This window comes from Hippocampus guttulatus, chromosome 7 (assembly GCF_054856545.1).
Source record: "Hippocampus guttulatus isolate MCC_2025c chromosome 7, RoL_Hgut_1.0, whole genome shotgun sequence".
NCBI lineage: Eukaryota > Metazoa > Chordata > Actinopteri > Syngnathiformes > Syngnathidae > Hippocampus > Hippocampus guttulatus.
Window position 1 is genome coordinate 8,007,903 of NC_141267.1, and position 7,956 is coordinate 8,015,858.

Genomic DNA, 7,956 nt, shown 5'->3' on the forward strand with positions numbered 1-7,956 from the left:
TGACATCTACCGAGGCCGTATGTGGCCCACAATGTGAAATGAGTTTGACACCCCTGAGCTAGAGGATCAAACTACACTACATGGTGGACTGGTCACCATCCAATCGCAACACTGACTATACTTTTAGGTTGCTTTATGAAGAAGTCCAAGTATTATCAACAAACTTCAATTTCTTCAATGTTTCTTGTTTTCACAAAGCAGAACAGCTCTGATTAGTTGAGGATGGCAGGCACATTCCATTGACTTGAACTGGTCAAATCCGTTAGACACCTTCGCTAAGTTTTTCGGAAGTGATTCTCCCCTCAACTTCACCCACCTCCATATTCTTTGAATGTACACGTGTGTATACAGCAGATGACGAGAGAAAGTATTTTATGAGCAATATGCAAACATGTACTTGATGCAAGTTTATGGAGGCATGGCCATTGGGGCATTAAAGAACCCATTTCATTCTGGTACTAATCCAGATCTAGCTGTAAATCTAATCAGTTATTTTCACTATTTGACATGTAAGTCCCCACTAGAAGTGATAGAGCCTCCATGGCAACAGTTAGTATTTAATCAGCAAGAAGCCTGCTGACTTGGAAACCGAAACAAACTGACAACAACTTTTTTATTTGTTTGTTCTGGGAGGCCTTTGCTGAGTTAGTGCCTTTCGAGTCTATTGTGACATGCTTGTGAGATGACTGGGCACAGCTCATGTGCTACGATAAGGATCGAATCGGATCTGTCAAGAGGAGCATTACTCTTGATTTCATCAGCTACGGAGGGGCAACTGAATTTTCCATGTACAGCTTCCTCATTCAGAATGTTTCATTGCAACAATGACTTGACTGTAATGCAGACTGTTTTTTCATTTTTTGTTAAATGAATGCAAGTGACAGCAGTTTATGTATCATTAATGTCAAGGGATGGATGCTTAAGTGTCACCATGTGAAATGAAGTGTGTAGTAAGTCAAAACATCCAAATAATCACAACCTGTTTCCACTGACATCAGCAAAATGAACTTAACAATAACACCTTCGATCTTACCTTTTTGCCAAATAGCAGCTGGATATTTTATTATTATCGTGATCATTAAAAAAAAAAAAAATCTTTAAACCACTTGCACAATACTTGGCCAAGAGAATTTCTCGGACTCTCGTGACTGGCTTATGATATATGAGAAGAAAATTTAACCAGTAACAGCTCAGTCAGAGCACGTATTATGTATGCCTGAGTCTGTTGTTGCCAATGATAAAGTCAATTGTGTGACTGAAGACCTTCAGACCCACAGTGATAGAGGCTGTATTTAAATCCTCCACAAACAGATTTGCTTTTCTCTCCGTTGCTCTTTCTCTTTGCTTCCTCTTTGAATTTCACACACCAGTCAACTTTATGACACCTGAGATTAGGTGCATAAAACCATGACGCATTACATTTGACTTAATGGGTTCTCATCCAGTATCAGTACACAGTTACCATAAATACTCTTTACCGTACTTATCGCAAGCATCATAACTGATCAACATATGTGATCAGTTATATGAGCAAAGAATAAATTTAGCTCATACTGTGGATGGGTGAGGCATGCAATTATACGGTCTTTGCCTAGTAGCGGTTGAATGTTTTTGTTTGTCCTGCACTGAAACAGGAACTATTGAAATTGGTCTCAGAAACTGTGACTATGTACTGTCCATCCATTTTCTATTATTCATTTTTTAGGGTCACAGACCAGCTGAATTTAGGCAACTGCACCCTGCACTGGAATCCAGTGAACCCCAGTGTTCATATTGACAAACAACCATTCACCCACATACATTCACACCAATGGACGAGTAAACCCAAACATTTATTTTGGAAGGTTTGGAGGGGACCAGGACACGTGGAGTAAACCCACACAAATATGGGGGGAAAAATACACACACAACAGAAGATTCGAACCCTTTAATGCGATGCATATGTTGAAACATGCTACCAGGTATGTCACAGTGCTGTAGAAGTCAAGCGTATAAAGAAAAACCTATGAGGGTACCGAGTAACCCAGTGACAAGCCATTGTCACACTAGAGCAGACTTTGACAAAGTACGACCCGGGGGCCACATGCGGCCCACCCCCGGACTGTGAACGGCTCCCACGGTGACCATGAATTCAAAGAAAAATGTCAAATATGCAATGCTTTTATTTTGAAAGTACAAGCGAAGTAACAAGCAAGAGTGACGACTAGGTGATTTTTTGCTATATTTTGCGACTTTTACGACCCTTCCAGCAACTATTTTTCCAAAAAGAAACTTGCAAAATGGACAACAGTGCTGCTAATGTTAGCTACATTCTTATTTTCTGCACAATAGAGGGGAAAGGGCCAAGAACATTTGGCCTGATTTAAAAAAAAAAAAAAAATGACTAGTAATGGCTCATATGAGGAGGCGGTTGTTGCGCAAACATTTTATCATTTTTTTTAAAGTTAAAAATGTCATTGTAATGACCGCGTACGATGTTGTTTAAAATTTGTATTTCCTAATTATTGCAATGTGACCCTTGTGCAAAATTAATTGCCTACCCCTGCCCGAAGGCAACAACATCCAGTATAATTTTTAGATTGGACTGAAGACTCTGAGGACGGCTCAGTGGCCGACTGCTTGGCGCGTCAGCCTCACGGTACAGAGGTGTAGGGTTCAATTCCGGCTACGGCCTTCCTTTGTGGAGTTTGGATCTTCTCCCCGTGCCTGTGTGGGTTTTCTACGGGTACTCCGGTTTCCTCCCACATTGCAAAAACATGCATGGCAGGCTAATTGAACACTCAAATGGTCCCTAGGTGTGAGTGTGAGCACAGATGGTTGTTCGTCTCTGTGTGCCCTGCGATTGACTGGCAACCAGTTCACTGCTGCCAGAAGACAGCTGAGATAGGCCCCAGCACCCCTCGTGACCCTTGTGAGGATAAGCGGATCAGAAAATGGATGGATGGATGATGAAAACACTGAAATAGGTTCCCAGTTCATATTTACCCATGTTATGGAAGTTTGCTGTTACTTTAGATTGTAATGAATCAATAGCGTATTGTCAATAACTTCAGTCACCTGTCCTTAGGATCAGTGCCTTGTGACACTGCAATCTCCCTTGCAGCTAGACTAAGAGTCAATAGTAGCATGAACTGTGTTTGAGTTACCTGACAGGCATGCCGTGACAGAATGACAGACTGCTGAATTCTAGGAAACATTCCTTCAGAATGTGGAGGAAAAAAAATTCTCCTTAAGTCACCTTTGTTACTGTCTGCTACGTATACATATTTCAACGTTTCTGCTGAACTTCATTCACACTGACGTTAGAAAGTTGGCCAGACAGGGCCCACGTAAGTCAGCGCACAGCTCCACGTGCAAAACTCCACGTGCTCTTTAACACTAAGTGAGAGATGCAAGCCCCCACTTCCTTGACGTGAGTCCTCATGAACCAACGGCAGGATCAAAAGCACCCGAGTGATCTGCTTTCCTAAATCTCCACATGCCGCAGTTGCCTCAGTGGTCGAGAGGGAGGCTTGACTTACTTCGGCTCTGCTTCACACTGCAAGTCTGTGGGCCCAATTCCTATTTAAGCCGGTTGTTATCCATTTCGTATTTTTACACATTCATGTCTACATTTCAATTGAGACATGCCTAACATTACTGTGTTCATATCAATTCAAAATAAAACACAAGATGCCAACACAAAGAAAATCGACTGATCACACAGTGTCTCACTATCCGTCTCCCATGAGAGAGGTGCAGATGTCAGCAAGATGGCAACTTCTTATCTTCGGGTAAAAAAATGATTGCACACTATCTTTGCATGGTTGTTCGGACTGCCATTTTATGAGACAAAACAAGCAGATTAGAAATCACACTGTCAATAACTTTCAAATATTTACGAATTACAATGTAATGTTAGCTGTGTTTAAAAACAAAACAAAAACAACACTACTCTGTCAGTCGTCTCTTCAAACTTGACCATCGGCCCTGTTTTTCTCTGTATAAAAAACACTGTTAACTCTGACAACAGCTCTGTTGACTTGAGGGCTCTTCCCTCGCTTAGCCTTTGTTTACTTACCCATAAAATCTGACGTCAGATTCCAGCCTTTTCCTCCCAAGGCAGCATCATAAAGGGGATAAGAGGGGAAAATGATTCAAAGCTCAAGAGCTCACACTTGAAATCGCTTTCCGAACAGAATGGAAAACTGAGATTGAACCCCAAGTAGTCCTGCATGGCACACCGTATTGAACTTCAGAATTAAGAGGTGGGCATTTATACCTGTCCGTCAATCCGTCACCGATGGACTTCCATTTTCGCTGGCGGACTGACGACAACTTTGAAACACTTGGCGGAATAAGCGCCAGCGGAAGTGATTTTTAGCTGTCCCCCGGTCCCTGAAAAATAAAAAAGATGAGGGGCATTTTTGTTGTGATTTACGCAAATGTGACTGTTTTTATGTTGTTTCTGTATAGTGTATTCGCCCCTAATCATGGGCTAATAAAATAGTTTCGGATTTCGAACAAATCGCTTTTCGAACAGCCTTCTGGAACGGATTATGGTCGAAAACCGAGGTATGACTGTAGTATAAACTTAAAAGATAAAGTCAGTGTGTTATCACGTTTAACAAATATATAAGGAAAATAACTCAGGGGGCGCTATTTTCATGCCCAGCGCAAGTCTAGCGCGGTGAGCATAGGATGGAATTTCTTTCTTTTGGTATTTTCCTTGACACACAGGTGGAAGAAGTCCTTTGTGCCATTGTGCGCCGTTGTGGGATAGAATGCTGCTGATTCCTGGCCAATTGAAGCGACTTCCCTCATTCCTTTTGAAAATTAGGGCGGTCCAAGCGGATACAGAAGCAGAAATTGACCCGGTGAGTTGTGTGCATGAGATTGTCATGTGCAAAGTATGTTTATAAAAGTAACCTGCAAGATCTCCTGTTGCGGATGATGCAAAGTCGGCCATATATGTACTGCGGGCACTGTATGGCCGACTACCTACTCCCCTGCAAATAGCAGTGGCTCACTGTAGTGTTCAGCATGTACAGAGCTGATTTACTCTTTCTTCTTCATCACGCTGGCTTATTTCACCATTGTAAGGGGAACAAAAACAAAAACAGGAGAGCATTGTCATAACTTGCGGCAGTCTAAAGCACAGGAATTCTTAGTTGACGTTCTGCTTCTTCGAATGATGGTCATTTGACTTTATTTTGCACGGACCATAGTAAGAGATCCTGTCAAACTTTTACTTTTGGTTTATTAACCTCCTCTTTCAAGTTGTTCTTTTCCCAGTTCCTATTGTTTTTTTTTTTCATTTTGAATCTCATGTTTTTAAATGTGCAATGGGATTTTTTTTCTTTTTTGGAGCTATTTCAATGCTCCTCCTTGCTCTTTACTGTAACACACACACACACACACACACAAACACACACACACGCCTTCTCATTCTCGCACATGGTGTTCCTTTAGCGCTGGTAAACAGAATGTGAAAAGGTACTCCTCTCTCATCAGCTTACCTCTACTATTGTTTTCTTCATGCTCGGCCTCAGGACTACTTGCTAATCTTATACAGTTTCCAAGAAAAATAAATTCCTCCGCGCCGCTTTTATGTTTGTCACATAATGGTGAGTACATTTCTCATTCCAGACCTGGCATGCCGCCAGCTGCCCCATCCAAACATCCTCACCACGTGCAAGGGAGGGGAAAAGATTTGCGTGACAGTATGCCTTCTACGCAAATAACACTCAGGGAATACATTCGCACTGTCGAACCAACACCACTGGGTTTCAACTGGCTGATTTCACTCACTGCTTCATAAATGCCTCTGAGATTTGTCACACAGGAAGCCCTCTTTTGAGTTCATCTTCCCTCCATCCCCTCCATCCATTTTCTCAACTGTTACTCCTCATTCGGGTCACAGCCGGGTTGAGCTTCAGCCTTTCCCAGCTAATCTTGAGCGAGAGGCGGGAAAGACCCTAGACTGGTCGTCATCAGTGCACACCTTGACAGAAAACCATTCATTTTAACATTCATGGACAATTGAGAGTCTTTGATTCAAAAATGTTTTTTTTTGGGGGGGGGGGGTTGATTCTGCTGCCTGAAATTTTCCCAATCACATAAATGAACCAAAACCCAAAAAATAAAGTGAGAAACATTAAATTAGCTGCTACTACTAGGGTAGGTGTCCCATGCCATGTTTGTCAATGGCGGGGGTGGGGAGATGGGCCTTCACATATATAAACCAATCAAAAAGAATGTTCGAACTGTGTGTCGATTAGGTGGGAGGACGTTCAGAGGGGCCCCAAAAATGTTTGGCAAATATGACACAAATCTCAGAGCTTTTAAACTAATTGGAGAAAGGGTATCCTTATAACATCTAGGTTGTGAAATTCATTTTTAGCCAATTAGAAATCTAATCACTCGTATTGTTCCTTCACCGAGTTCAACGTACATTTAGGCACAAATTGTTTTCTATGTGTAATGTATGGCATTTGGATTTCTGCTCACATAAGGAGTTGGTCGACTTGTTCTGCCTCGGGGTGAAACTATGGTGCTGTAGTCCAAAATAAACCGTCTCGCTCGCCTGCCAAAGTAGAAAAATGATGCCTGCTTTCAATGGCGCTAGTGGCACGCAGGTGTTGATTTGATAGTTAGTGTGTGTTGTTGTTTTTCTCTTTGGTTTGGTCATCATCTCCAAAAATCACATTTTGACTGTCTGTGATTAGTGCTACATACACTGACCTTTGACTTATTGGTTAAAATTCACCATGTGAGGTCACGCATTTGTGAACATCAGCGGCAAACAAAGCATGCTGCAGAGGTCTCAAACAAAGAGAAACAACACAAAGTACATTTTGTAAAAACGTGAAAGGCAAAACAAACACGCAAGGCTACTCTTTTTTTGCAGCTTATTTTGGGATGTTGTTTATTGCAATTTTTTTTTCCTCCCCACGTTCAGAATTTTGTTGTCAACATTTTCTGTGCAGTTCTTTCACTGTGGCGAGCATTCTCTGAAACTGCTCTGAAGTTAGAATGCTTTCCAAGAAGTCTCAAATCGGGAGGGGCAAGTGCAAGTCCATATCCACCCACATCTCTTTGGAGTCAACACGTCCTGACGTCACACCGCATGCATGCGGAAGGGCTCCAGCGGGATGTGGGTGTCTGCATGCAGCCCTTTTATTGGTCAGATCATCTTCTTGGCCGACAGATCAAAAGAATATTTCATAGCAGGCGCTTATGAATCTCCTATTCATTACATGCGTAGCAGACACACTGCAAAGACTTCCCGTTTGGAAAGGAATATTTACTAAAGGGTGAACCAAATGCCTCTTTATACTTTCATTTGCTGAGAATAACTGTGTTCAAAAGTCAATTGTACATGCATAACCAAACAAAGTTACTTATTTGCTCAATTTCCATTTCATTTGAAATTTGTTGTCTACGTCCTGAGAGAAGAGCACGACACAGAATATCACTATCAGGTGTTTTCTTTTTACTATTGTTCTGTTTGTTCAGTCGCTGATGGTGTAGTGGTACACTCGCTTGACTTGATTGACGGGATTTGTTTCCACTCAGTGACAGTGTGGCTGTGGGTGTGAACGGGTGTTCATCTCTATATGTGCCCGAAGTTAGCTTGAATAGGCTCCAGCACCCGCTGCGACCCTGTTCAAGATAAGCGGCGTTGAAAACGGATGGATAGGTGTTGTTTGTTTTTTGTATGGCGCAGCATAGCTGTGCCGTGACTCTCCAGCTTCTGACAAAATCAAATAACAAATTGTGCTACTCGTTTGTAGCATACACACTTCCATATTTTTTAGCTGAAAAAAAACTATTAGAGGAGAGGGCAGATTTTCTTGCCATAGGGAGCAACAAAAAAAAATGTAGCACAGCAGATTTGGGCGTTGAATTTGATGCCGGTTTGCCAAAAGTTATGGTGTTGTTATTAACAACCAATGGACATACCTACTCTGATTA